Source organism: Triticum urartu, chromosome 4 (genome assembly GCF_003073215.2).
Source record: "Triticum urartu cultivar G1812 chromosome 4, Tu2.1, whole genome shotgun sequence".
Taxonomy (NCBI): domain Eukaryota; kingdom Viridiplantae; phylum Streptophyta; class Magnoliopsida; order Poales; family Poaceae; genus Triticum; species Triticum urartu.
Window position 1 is genome coordinate 467,826,190 of NC_053025.1, and position 14,871 is coordinate 467,841,060.

A 14,871-nucleotide genomic window follows, 5' to 3' on the forward strand; every position below is an offset into this window, starting at 1 on the left:
CATGGGGCTTCCACTTGGGCGTGGGTGGGAGTTCCCGTGGGGGGGGGAGACTCCGGGGCGTGTATAGCCCCGTTCGTACACGTGGCTAGCACAGCAGAACTGGAGGAGGTGTATTTGGGCACCTGTGAGCTAGCGCGGTACTCACGAGGCCTTACCTCATGGTGGGTTGCGCCTGAATCTTCTGGCATAGAGCATGCTTATGAGACCTGTGTGGTGGGGGCTCCCTGCACCGAATGAACCTCAGGAGGTTATCACATGAGAAGGCCGAACACCAATGACCGCAGTGTTGGGAAACGTAGCATGCAATTTCAAAAAAATCCTACGCTCACGCAAGATCTATCTAGGACATGCATAGCAACGAGAGGGGGAGAGTGTGTCCACGTACCCTCGTAGACCGAAAGCGGAAGCGTTTGACAACGCGGTTGATGTAGTCGAACTTCTTCTAGATCCGACCGATCAAGCACCGAACATACAACACCTCCGAGTTCTGCACACGTTTAGCTCGATGACGTTCCTCGTCCTCTTGATCCAGCAAAGGTGTCTAGGAAGAAGATGAGTTCCTTCAGCACGACGGCGTGGTGACGGTGATGGTGAAGTGATCCGCGCAGGGCTTCGCCTAAGCACTATGAAGATATGACCGGAGGCGTAAACTGTGGAGGGGGGCGCCGCACACGGCTAACAATTGTTGGTGTGTGTTCTAGGCGCCCCCTCCCCATATATATATATATAGGACAACACTATTCTAATCCTGGATCACGGAGCCCTATAATATAGATGAACCAAGGATTAGAATAACTATTTGGATCACGGAGCCCTATATAGGAGCAGCGAAGGTGTTCCCGAACTCACAAAAAGAAAAAAGAAATCCCACCCCCGAACCCCCGTTCCCCACCTCTCCATCGCTCTCTCCCTGATCCCCATCGCCGCCAACCCCGCTGTCGCGCGCCTCCTCCCTCACAGCTCCTCTCCCCACGGTTGGCGGGCCTCCTCCCCACGGCCGGCATGCCTCCGCCCTCCACCCCCGGTCGGCGCGGATCCTCTCACGCAGTCGGGCCGAGGGGGCAGGAGCTGCTGCCGCCCCCGCTGGCGTCGTCGTCCTACGAGGCGTGCGACCTCTCCGACAACGAGGCGGTGCCGGCCACGTCCTGGGCCACCCTGCCCAACAGGGCGCTGTTGTGCCGCCCGCCGCCGCTCGATGTCGGGAGGTGCACCTGCATCATTGTCAGGGAGAAGGCCACCGGCGCCAGAGGCGTCGCGCTCTACTCGCTCTACACCAACATGAGCTAATCCCCGTCCTCCCCCTTCTCTTTCTCGGCTTCAAACTTTCAAAATCCGGGGGAGAGTAGTGTGATTAGTTGCTGAGATTGGTGTCATAAGGATTCGTGTGTGCCCATCTCTCTGTTGTGCAATTGCAGGAGGGGAAGAGGCGGCAGGACCGGAAGCTGGCGGTGGCCCGGCACCGGAGGATAGGGAGGTCGGAGTTCATCATGGCGCAGAAACAGGACGGTGTCTTCTGCAGCTCCGACAAGAACTTCCTCGGAACTATGCGTGCCAATCTTGTTGGATCCAAGTACCAGATTTGGGGCCAGGTACATGATGTTCCCCTTCGTGATTCTTGATGTCGCTCTCCTGGATTCCGGACTGATTTACCATGGTACACATGAACCAATGATGAGTGTTAATGGTCGCCGATGTAGGGGAACCGGGTCGATGAGCTTAAGAGCCGGTCCAAGCGGCTTCTTGGCGTTATCGCGTAAGATTCAATCTCCATGCGTGACATGTCCATGAATTGTATGGATTTCTTGACCAATTTTTTATTTCTGCAGGTTTGCCCCTACTATTACTACGCTCATGGGGAGTTTCAGAAGCATGAGGGCATGGATCCCCAAGAACCACTCCATGCAGGTGAGGACCAACAGTTCTGCTCAGGTAAATCCATTTGCAACACTGGGAGATTCATTAGTGAACTTGAATGGATTCGTTTAAACCAAGGAGGCATATGGCCTTTAGTTGTGGAATGTTGCTGCAGATTCAGCACGTCAGTGGGCTTCCAAAGGATTGGCGGGAGAAGAGGAGCAGAGCTGACCAACTCTGCTCAAGATCACCTTTCTACAACAATGTAAGCAGCTTCCCTTAAGAAACTTATTGACCCTTTAGATCGACGTGTCGGGAATTGGGAGCTAAGCTTTGAGATGTAATTGTTTCACCAGTACCTAAAATGCAATGTGTCTGTTTTCTGCATTTGCAATAGATGACGAAGCACTACGAACTAGATTTCAGAGAGAGGGTTGGGAGGATGGATACAAGGTGCAGACATCAGTGAAGAACTTCCAGATGACTTTGGAGGTAAAATTCTGCTTCGACCAGATCCCGCCGCTGCGGCTAGTGCCCCAACCTGATCCTGACGCCCAACACTCTCCCGCAACCCATGGCCTACGCGCCTCCAACCATGGCCACTGCCTTCCCCACCCACGAGAGCCACCAACCCCCCACCGGCTGGGACGGCCAGGGAGGATACTGCGACCATCCAGTGGCCGCCGTGCCATCCAGCTGCAGTTCAGAGCCGCCAATAGCTGCAGGTCACACCCATACCCAACAGCGCCGCTGGCGCAAAGGTCTTCATGCTTGTACCGGTGCTTGGGGGTGCGTCGGAGCACTGCTGCCCACCTTGGCAGCTGCATAATTGATTCACCTAGTTTTAACAAGTACGTATTGTGTTTCAGTGACTGATCTCTACCCGTTTCACATCGAGCATGTATTTTGTCTTGTAGATGCCGGTGAGGCCAAAAGTGCCGGCGGGGATCAAAGGAGGAAGCAACAAAAGAAGTAGCCACGCGATCCAGTACAACAAGCTGCAGGCAGTGCAACATTTTTGTGCACTTCAGTTCAGCTTCTACTCGCGTGCCATGCTGCCACTACCCTGGTGGCGCAACCCGCCTCTCCCTGTTAATTACTGCGTGCGAGAGCAATGCAGGTGTTGCCCCTGCACATGCAGCCTCAGCAGGCGTTGTATATTTTAGTAACAGTTTCATGATGTTGTAGATAGGTGGCATTTGTGCCAGTGGGTGTTTGTGATTATTCCTAAATGGGGATATCTCGTTTCATATTTCTGTTGCTTACCACATGGGTGTGTAGTGTGTGCTGATGCATGCGACACAACCACCGCCTGGCAGCACACGCATGCCACCAAACATCCTAGTAGTATCTTTTTTAGGTCAAATGTGTGTACTACAACATGTTCAGCTGTCAGTTGTGAATTAGATACATGATATTTCGACATTTCCCATTTCAAAAATATTGATGAATATTTCTACATGTGTATATTGAACTTAAGAATTTGCATCTGATTTTTATAGACCAAAACACCGTAGTTTAAAAATGTAATAAATAAAATAAAAAATCACGTGAAGTTCACTAGGAATACATAGGAAATATGGAGAACAAAAACGTTGACGTTATTTTTTTCAAAAGTAAATTTTTTAGAAAACCATCAAGTTAAAAGAAACAAACATTTGTAAATCCAGCATCGCTGAATAAAGAAGTTCAAAGGAAAAACTAACAAACACAAAACTCAGGTAGAGCAATTAGATATTATATAAAATATAAAAAAAATCACATTTCGAAAATAAACTAGGATTTTCCTGGCTTCTAAAAAACCCTAGAATTTCAAATTTAAATAACTAAGGGTTCAATGTTTATTAAATAACTAATATTTTCCTCATTGCTAATGAATAAATAAGTAAGTTAGAAAACAGAGCGTTTCATAACTTGTCAAACAATGATTTTCTCTGTTTCTTAAAAAATCTAGAAGTTCAAATTTTATGACACAAAAGTTCAATGCTTATTACAAACCAAGAAGGTCAAATTGACAAAAAAATAGTTTTTAAAAGTTCATAAAATACGGGTTTCCTTGTTTCTAAAAAAATCTAGAAGTTTCAATATAAATAATAGAGCGGTTCGATGTTTATTACAAAATCAATAAGGTTAGATAAAATATTTTTCAAAAAGGTTTATAAAAAAGAGAAGTTCAAATGAAAATAATGAAGCGGTCCGATCTTTATTCTGAAACTAGGATTTCCCTGTTACTCAAAGAATAAACCAAGAAGTTCAAAATTAAAAAAAGGGGCAGTTCAAAAAATATTGAAAAACGGAGGCCCCTATTTCTAATAAAAGCAAGAGGTTCAAATTTAATGACGAAGAATTTCGATGCTTATTACAAATCCAAGAAGTTCCAATTAATAAAGATTAGTTCCAAAAAAATATATAAATCAGATTTTCCATGTTTATATACTAAGAAATAGAAAAAGGCTCACTTTGAAAATGTTAACTCTCAAAGTTCAAATTTAATAAATTGGATAGTTCGACAAAAAATAGAAAACAAAAAAGAGACATACATATCTTTGTACAAAAAAATCCCATGGAATTTTATTTTTGTCTTTGGAAAATGGATGTTTCTCGTTCCTTAAAAACACCTGAAAGTTCAAATTTAAATAACGAGCGGTATGATATTTATTAAGGAATTAGGATTTTCCCCGTTACTAAAGAATAAATTAAGAAGCTCAAATTAAAAAATAAGAGAAGTTACAAATTTTATAGAGAAAATCGATTTTCACCATTTCTAGAAAAAACCTAGAGTTTCAAGTTTAAATACCGGATAAGCTCAATGTTTAAATAGCAGCAAAGTTGTGTGTTTTCAATAGCTTTCCATCGGTATATCATTTGCTCAATTCTGGTAATTGGTTGGGGATTTATGGATAAAAAACAATACATGAAAAATAGAGTGAAGTTCAAAAAGAAGTGCTCCAGAAGTTCAACCTCTCCACGAAGTGCATTTTTGGAGACTCTGTTTTTCCAATGAAGGCATAACACATGATCTCAGAAGTTCAGGTTGATAACTGCCAGAAGTTCACGTACTACACGGTGTTCATTTTGTATTAAAAAGAATAAAAATGCAAGGCCTAAAGTTTTGTTGCTAGAAGTTCAAGTGCTCGGCCCGAGAAAGTTTAAAAATTCTTGTGAGAGAGGTTGAACAAAAATACGTGACAAAAGTTCAAGCTGAAAACAACGAGAAGTTCAACTACTGCAAGGAATGCATTTCAGGTGAGAACAAAATTATAGAAAAATAAAAGCTTAAAAGGTTTGCTGAAAGAAGTTCAAGTGCTCTGTCCGGAGAAGTTCAAAAATTCTTGCGAAAGAGGTTCACCTTGTATTTACATGATCGGTTTTTTCCGTATAAAAATCGAATACAATTCTTTACCCAAAATATAAAAAGGTGAAGTTTAAATTGAAATAACAGAGAATTTTAGAGTTTATTAAAACCTAGGATTTACCTGTTCAAAAAATGAAAAACATAACGCCCTCTTTTACACTTAAAAAAACTCATAAACGAAAAAAATGGTTGCTAGAAGTTCGACTGCTCGGCGAGGAAAAGTTCAAAAAATTTCTTCTGAGAGAGGTTCACCGTGTATTTAGATGTCCAAAATACATAAAAAATATGTTGTTTTTGTGTTTTAAAATAATTCTCTCAAAGTAGAGAGAATTTCAAAGTGATAACAACCGGAAGTTCACGTACTACATGGTGTGTATTTCATATAAGAAAAATACAATAAAGTGAAATAGAGTGAAGTTCAACTACTTCACGCAGTGCGTTTCCATTCGCAATGAAGGAAAAAATGATGATCTCGTCATTTCTCTAATTTACTTCAAAACAACAGGAAATATCATCTGTGTAAGTTCAAGTCCTCGATCGAAGAAATTTAAAAAAATATTGTGAGAGAGGTTTGTACAAAAAGAGTATCATTTGTGTAACACTGACGAAATGGATGAGAAAATTACAAAGGAAAATACGTCACAGAAGTTCAACGTGAAAACAGAATGAAGTTCAACTACTATAGTGAATGAATTTGAGATGAAAAACTTTTAAAATAGCCGGGAGTATGAAAAAATGATCAACACGTGAAAGTTGCGTGTTTACAATAGCTTTCCATCGGTATATCACTTGCTCAATTCCAGTGAGTGGATGGAGAGTTACGAGCAGTGGATGAAGAGCTACGAGCAAGAAAAGAACGTGAAAAAACAGAGTGAAGTTCAGGTACACGCGTCGAGAAGTTCAGGTTCTTCACGTGGTGCATTTTCGAAGAATCTGTTTCGCGATAAAGGCAGAATGCATCATCCCGCCGTTTTCGAAATTACTTGAAAACAGTTAGGAATCAGAGAAAACCATCAACATGAAAAAGTTTCACATTTTCCATAGCTTTTCAGTGGTATATTATTTGCCCCATTCCGATAACGTTTGTAGAAATTACGGCAAAAATACGTTTTTAACCATTTTAAAAACTGACATAAAACCGTAATGAATTAGGAGAAACAATATATACAAAAAAGTTTCGCATTTCTTCAAGATTTCCAACGCCATATCATTTGCTGCATTTGGACATATGGTTAAAAAATTAGCTCGAAAATATGAACTCGGTGGAACTTGTACCGTTTTCTAAATTACTTTTAAACCATTCAAAATTAGAAAACACGTTTAGCATAAAAAAGTAGCGCATTTTCATAAGCTTTCCAACGCCATATTATTTGCCTTAATTGGATTAGCCGTTTAGAAATGGCGTCAAAAATATGAACTAGGGTGTTCGGTTTGCGAAATTTTATGATTTTCCGAATTACTCTTTAACCGTAGGGAATTAGAGAAAAATTTCAACATGTGGAAGGAGCGGTTTCGCAGCAGCTTTCCAACGCCATATTATTTATCTCATTCCGGTAAAGGTTTAAAAATGCAATCGAAAATACGATTCACATTTTTTGTATGAAGAAAAAACGGTTTTCAAAACTGCTCTTAAACCGCTTACATTTTGGACACCTTTTAGCTGAAGTTCAACCTAGTACTCGGGGAAGGTCAGGCGCGTTACTCGGGAAGTTCAGAATAAACACTATTCTGATCACGGGATCAGAATAATATTCTGATCACAACCTGACCTGCCTCGCTAGTAGTACGTTGAACTTCCCTGTGAACTAGGTTGAACTTCCGCCAACATTGCCCAAATGGGGCTTGCGATACACCGTTGGAAAGCTATGGACACCAATATCATGACCTAACTTAAATTTTTGGCAAATATAAGCGGTTTAAGAGCAGTTTTGAAAACCGTTTTTTCTTCGCACAAAAAACGTGAATCATATTTTCGATCGCATTTCTAAACCGTTTATCGGAATGAGGCATATAATATGGCGTTGGAAAGCTGCTGCAAAACCGCTCCTTCCACATGTTGAAAGTTTTCTCTAATTCCCTATGGTTAAAGAGTAATTTGAAAAAACGTAAAATTTCATAAACCGAACAGCTGAGTTCGTTTTTTCGATGTCATTTCTAAACGGCTAACCCAATGGAGGCATATGATACGGCGTTGGAAAGCTTATGAAATGCGCTACTTTTTCATCTTGAAAGTTTTTTTTTCTAGTTTTGAATGGTTTAAGAGTAATTTAGAAAATGGTCCAAGTCTTACCGAGTTCGTATTTTCGAGCTAATATTTTAACCGTGCGTCTGAATGCAGCAAATGATATGGCGTTGAAAAGCTTGAACAAAAGCAAATTTTTTTGGTATGTATTGTTTCTCCCAATTCTTTACGGTTTTAAGTCAGTTTCGAAAATGGTGAAAAACATATTTTCGCCGTAATTTCTACAAACTTTATCGGAATGGTGCAAATAAAATACCGCTGAAAAGCTACGGAAAATGTGAAACTTTTCCATGTTGATGGTTTTCTCTGATTCCTAGACGTTTTCAAGTAATTTCGAAAACAACGGGATCATGCGTTCTGCCTTTATCGCGAAACAGATTCTTCGAAAATGCACCGCATGAAGAATCTGAACTTCTCGGCGCGTGTACCTGAACTTCACTCTGTTTTTCACGTGATTTTTTTGCTCGTAGGTCTCCATCCACTGCTCATAACTCTCAATTGAGCAAGTGATATACCAGTGGAAAGCTGCTGGAAGCACATAACTTTCCCATGTTGATCATTTTTTTCATACCCGTGATGATTTTAAAAGTTTTTCATCTGAAATTCAGTCAACGTAGTAGTTGAACTTCATGCTGTTTTCACGTTGAACTTCTTTGACGTATTTTTGTTTGTAATTTTCTCATCCATTCATTAGTGTTACACAAATGCTACTCCTTTTGTACAAACCCCTCTCACAATATTTTTTTAACTTTATCCAACCGAGGACTTGAAACTTACACAAATGATATTCCTGTAGTTTTGAGGTAAATTAGAAAATGGCGAGATCATGATTTCTGCGTTCATCGTGAACGGAAATGCACTGCGTGAAGTATTTGAACTTCAGGGGCATGTCTGTTTGAACTTCACTGTGTTTTTGACGTGTTGTTTTTTGCACTGCGTGAAGTAGGTGAACTTCTGTGGCATGTCTGTTTTGAACTTCACTCTGTTTCACTTTATTGTATATTTCTTATATGAAATACACACCATGTAGTACGTGAACTTCCGGTTGTTATCACTTTTGAACTTCTCTCTGGTTTGAGAGAATTATTTTAAAACACAAAAAAACATATTTTTATGTATTTTGGACATCTAAATACACGGTCAACCTCTCTCACAAGAATTTTTTGAACTTTTCCTCGTTGAGCAATTGAACTTCTAGCAACCATTCTTTTCGTTTATGAGTTGTTTTTAACAGTGCACAAAATGGTGCTGTGTTTTTGATTTTTTTCAACAGGTAAATCCTAGGTTTTAATAAACTCCAAACTTCTCTGTTATTTCAATTTGAACTTCACCTTTTTATATTTTTGAGTAAAGAATTGTATTCGATTTTTATACGGAAAAAAAATCTCAGTTTTGTAATAAACATTATACAAATTCTTCGTTATTTCGAACTGAACTTCTAGGTTTATTTGTTAGCAATGGGAAAAATTAAGTTTTTGTGATAAATATTGAACTGCTCCATTTTTTGAAATTGAACTTCTTGGTTTATTATTTATTATCGAGGAAATCGAATTTTTTCATATACATTGAACTATTGTATTTTTAAAATTGAACTTCTTGGTTTTTTCAATTTTGGACTTGGGTGGCGAACGCGGGAGACGCGGCGGCCGCGGTCGATCCTGTCGCGATGATGCCGTCCATGTCGGCTCCTGTGTCGTCGGTGTCGCCGAGGTGCGAGAAGGGCAGCGGTCCATGGCGGAGATGGGGCGTCGGTGTGGATGCGTAGGCGGGCGGCGAGTAGTTGTATGGAGGGTACTGCACGCCGACGAAGGCTGGCGAGGGTGTGCGCGTCGCGGGGTGGCCATGGGGGAAGGTCATGTTTGGGTTGAACCCACCGTGCGCGTCGCCATCGGCGTAGCCGGGCGACGATGATCCCCATGGAGATCCGACGCCTTGCTGTCCCCAGGGCGCGTACTGGGCGTGGCTGACGATGGGTGGATTCATCATCCCCGCGTGGTCGACCGATGAGGAGGACGCCGCCGCGCGCGCCGCGTTGTCGCGGGCCTTCTTGGCGATGGTCCTGTTCCGCCAGTCGGCGGTGACTGCGTCGCGTTGCTGAACTTCCACCCTCCACTCGGTGTTCGACATGCCCGGTGGCTTCAATGGCGGCACCCTCGGCTTCCTCTGCTTCGGCTGGGCCACAGTGCCAGTCGTGGTTGCCGCCGCGCGCGGCATGGCGTACTTCTTCGGCGGCATGGCGACGACTGGAAGGCGAGCGGGAGGGGGTTTGGCAGGAGAAAGGGAGGGAATGGCGGGAGGAAGGCGAGCGAGCGGGAGTGATGCGAGGGAAAAGCGTCAAGAAACAGCGGGAAAAGGCCCTCGGGTCGCCGCCAGGGCGGACCCATGCGCCTTTTTCGCTTGTGCCGGCTCGCCAAGCGCCCCCCAGGGCGCCGGGTTCGGCCTCGGTCCGCCGGCACCAGTTTTGGCCCAAGCCGGTGAAAAACGGGCTTCTGGGGGTGCGACTGGGCCGTTTTTTGGCACTGGCGCGGCAAAAACGCCTGGGGAGGGCCTGTTGGGGGCGCGGCTGGAGATGCCCTTATGATGTGCATTACCGAGAGGGCCCAGAGATACCTCTTTGATACTCGAAGTGACAAATCCTAATTTCGATCTATGCCAACCCAACAAACACCTTTGGAGACACTTGTAGAGCATCTTTTATAATCACCCAATTACGTTGTGACATTTGATAGCACACAAGGCATTCCTTTGGTATCCGGGAGTTGCATAATCTCATAGTTGAAGGAATATGTACTTGACATGAAGAAAGCGATAGCAATAAAACTGAATGATCATTATACTAAGCTAAGGGATGGGTCTTGTCCATCACATCATTCTCATAATGATGTGATCCCGTTCATCAAATGACAATACATGTCTATGGTTAGGAAACTTAACCATCTTTGATTAACGAGCTAGTCTAGTAGAGGCTTACTAGGGACATGGTGTTTTGTCTATGTATCCACACATGTATCAAGTTTTGGGTTAATATAATTCTAGCATGAATAATAAACATTTATCATGATATAAGGAAATATAAAATAACAACTTTATTATTGCCCCTAGGGCATATTTCCTTCAGTCTCCCACTTGCACTAGAGTCAATAATCTAGTTCACATCGCCATGTGATTTAACACCAATAGTTCACATCGCCATGTGACCAACACCCAAGGGTTTACTAGAGTCAATAATCTAGTTCACATCGCTATGTGATTAACACCCAAAGAGTACTAAGGTGTGATCATGTTTTGCTTGTGAGAGAAGTTTAGTCAACGGGCCTGCAACATTCAGATCCGTATGTATTTTGCAAATTTCTATCTCTACAATGCTCAGCATGGAGCTATGATACATCCATTTTGCATCATGTTTTCCTACTGTTATTTATGATGTTTTTATGCATAATAATGCTTTTTGGAGTAATTCTAATGCCTTTTCTCTCATAATTTGCAAGGTACTCACAAAGAGGGAGAATTCCGGCAGCTGGAAATCTGGACCTGGAAAAGCTACGTCAGGCTACCTATTTTGCACAACTCCAAACAAGATGCAACTTTATGGAGAATTTTTATGGAATATATGAAGAATATTGGAGCAAATAAGTACTAGAGGGGGCCCACCAGGTGGGCACAACCCACCTGGGCGCGCCAGGGAGCCCAAGCGCGCCCCGGTGGGTTGTGCTCACCCAGGCCCACCTCCGGTGCCCATCTTATGGTGTATAAGTCATTTTGACCTAGAAAAAGTAAGGCGAGGACTTTCGGACGGAGCGCCGCCGTCTCGAGGCGGAACTTGGGAAGGAGCACTTTTGCCCTCCGGCGGAGCGATTCCGCCAGGGGAACTTCCCTCCCGGAGGGGGAAATCATCGTCATCATCATCACCAACAACTCTCCCATCTTGAGGAGGGAAATCTCCATCAACATCTTCATCAACACCATCTCATCTCAAAACCTAGTTCATCTCTTGTGTTCAATCTTGTTACCGGAACTATAGATTGGTGCTTGTGGGTGACTAGTAGTGTTGATTACATCTTGTAGTTGATTATTGTATGGTTTATTTGGTGAAATATTATATTTTCAGATCCATTATGCTATTTAATACCCCTCTGATCTTGAGCATGTTTATCACTTGTGAGTAGTTACTTTTGTTCTTGAGGTCACGGGAAAAATCATGTTGCCAGTAAGCATGTGAACTTGATATGTGTTCGATATTTTGATAGTGTGTATGTTGTGATTCCCTTAGTGGTGTCATGTGAGCGTCGACTACATGACACTTCACCATATTTGGGCCTAAGGGAATGCATTGTGGAGTAGTTATTAGATGATGGGTTGCGAGAGTGACAGAAGCTTAAACCCTAGTTTATGCGCTATTCCATAAGGAACCGATTGGATCCAAAAGTTTAATGCTATGGTTTGGATTTATCCTTAATACTTTTCTCATAGTTTCGGATGCTTGCAAGGGGGTTAATCATATGTAGGAGGTCTGTTCAAGTAAGAACAACAACTAAGCTCCGGTCCACCCACATATCAAATTATCAAAGTAGCGAACACAAATCGAATCAACATGATGAAAGTGACTAGATGAAATTCCCGTGTGCCCTCAAGAACGCTTTGCTTACTATAAGAGACCATTTTGGCCTATCCTTTTCCTCAAAAGGATTGGGCTACCTTTATGCACTTTTGTTACTATTATCATTACTTGCTCGTTACAAAATATCTTGCTATCAAACTACTCTGTTACTTACAATTTCAGCACTTGCAGACATTACCTTGCTGAAAACCACTTGTCATTTCCTTCTGCTCCTCGTTGGGTTCGACACTCTTACTTATCGAAAAGAGCTACAATTGATCCTCTGTACTTGTGGGTCATCAAGGCTATTTTCTAGCCCCGTTGCCAGGGAGTGAAGCGACTTTGGTAAGGAAACATTTATATAGTGTGCTAAAATTTACTGTCACTTGTTACGATGGAAAACAATCCTTTGAGGGGTTTGTTCGGGGTATCTTCACCTCGACCGGAACCACAATTAGCTACCCCTCAACCTACTGCACCTACTGAAAATATTGAATATTAAATTCCTTCGGGTATGATAGAACAACTGCTAGCTAGTCCTTATGCAGGAGATGGAACCGAACATCCTGATAGGCACTTGATATATGTGGACCAAATTTGTGGATTGTTTAAGCTTGCAGGTTTACTCGGAGATGAAGTTAATAAGAAGGTTTTCCCTTTATCTTTGAAGAGAAAAGCATTGGCATGGTATAGGCTATGCGGTGATATTGGATCTTGGAATTGGAATCGATTGAAATTGGAGTTTCACCAAAAAAATTATCCCATGCATCTAGTTCATCGTGATCGGAATAACATATATAATTTTCGGCCTCGTGAAGGATAAAGTATCGCTCTAGATTGGGGGAGGATTAAGTCAATGTTATATTCATGCCCCAATCATGAGCTCTCAAGAGAAATTATTATTCAGAATTTTTATGCTCAGCTTTCTCGTGATGATCAACCCATGCTAGATACTTCTTGTATTGGTTCTTTTATGAAGAATACTATTGAATTCCGGTGGGATCTTTTGGAAAGAATTAAACACAACTCTGAAGATTGGGAACTCGATGAAGGTAAAGAGTCAGGTATTAAGCTTAAGTATGATTGTGTTAAATCATTTATAAGTACCAATACTTGTCAAAAGTTTAACACTAAATATGGACTTGACTCTGAGATAGTAGCCTCCTTTTGTGAACCATTTGCTACGCATGTTGATCTCCCTAAAGAGAAGTGGTTTAAATATCACCCACTATTAAAGAAGAAATTAAAGAACCGAAACTATATAAGTAAGAAACTATACTTTATAATGTTGATCCAGTTGTTCCTACAGCTTATATTGAGAAACCACCTTTCCCTGTTAGGATAAAGGAACATGCTAAAGTTTCAACTGTGGTCAACAAAAGTTATATTAGAACACCTAAACCCGATGAACAAATTAAAGTAGAACTTGGAAGAAAATATAGATGGGCATGTTATTTACTTCTGTGAAGAAGCTGCTAGAATTGCCAAACCTGATAAAAAGGATAAACAAAGACCTGTTGTTGGCATGCCTGTTGTCTCAGTTAAAATAGGAGATCACCGTTATCATGGTTTATGTGACTTAAGTGCTAGCATGAGTGATATTCCTTATTCCTTATATCAAGAAATTATGAATGACATAGCACTCGCAGAGATAGAATACATAGATGCTACTATTAAACTTGCTAATAGAGATACTATATCACCAATTGGGATTGTTAGAGATGTTGAAGTCTTGTGTGGGAAAATAAAATACCCTACAGATTTTCTTGTTCTTGGTTCCCCACAAGATTAATTTTGTCCCATTATCTTTGGTAGACCTTTCTTGAACACCGTTAATGCTAAAATAGATTGTGAGAAGCAAACTGTCGGTGTTAGCTTTGGTGATGAATCTCATGAGTTTAATTTTTCCAAGTTTAGTAGAAAGCTTCATGAAAAAGAATTTCCTGGTAAGGATGAAATAATTGGTCTTGCTTCTATTGCTATGCCTCCTACTGATCCTCTAGAACAATATCTGCTAGACCATGAAAATGATTTACATATGCATGAAAGAAATGAAATAGATAGATTTTCTTTGAACAACGTCCTCTGCTTAAACACAATTTGCCTATTGAAAATCTAGGAGGTCCTCCTTCACCTAAATGCGATCCTGTGTTTAAACTAAAACAATTGCCAGACACTTTGAAATATGCTTATGTTGATGAGAAGAAGATATATCCTATTATTATTAGTGCTAACCTTTCAGAAGATGAAGAAGGATGGTTATTGAAAGTTCTGAGGAAACACTGAGCTGCTATTGGATATACTCTTGATGATTTAAATGGCATTAGTCCCACTCTATGTCAGCACAAGATTAATATGCAACCGGATGCTAAACCCGTTGTTGATCACCAATGTCGGTTAAATCCGAAAATGAAGGAAGTGGTAAGAACAAAAATATTAAAACTTCTAGAAGCAGGTATAATCTATCCTATAGCTGATAGTAGATGGGCAAGTCTTGTTCATTGTGTCCCTAAGAAAGGAGGTATCACTGTTGTTCCTAATGATAAGAATGAATTTATTCCACAAAGAATTGTTGCATGCTATAGAATGGTAATTGATTTTAGAAAATTAAATAAAGCAACTAGAAAAGATCATTACCCTCTGCCTTTTATTGATCAAATGCTAGAAAGATTATCTAAGGACACACATTTTTGCTTCCTTGATGGATACTCTGGTTTTTCACAAATACATGTTTGTCAACGTGATCAAGAAAAGACCACTTTCACTTGTACCTTTGGAACTTATGCTTATAGATGTATGACTTTTGGTTTATGCAATGCACCT

The 14,871-nt window shown here is 41.4% G+C and overlaps 1 pseudogene; it reads left to right on the forward strand.

Annotated features, from left to right (window-relative positions):
- The first annotated feature begins 1,002 nt into the window (after window positions 1-1,002).
- LOC125554807 lies at window positions 1,003-3,020 on the forward strand (annotated as a pseudogene).
- The last annotated feature ends 11,851 nt before the right edge of the window (window positions 3,021-14,871 follow it).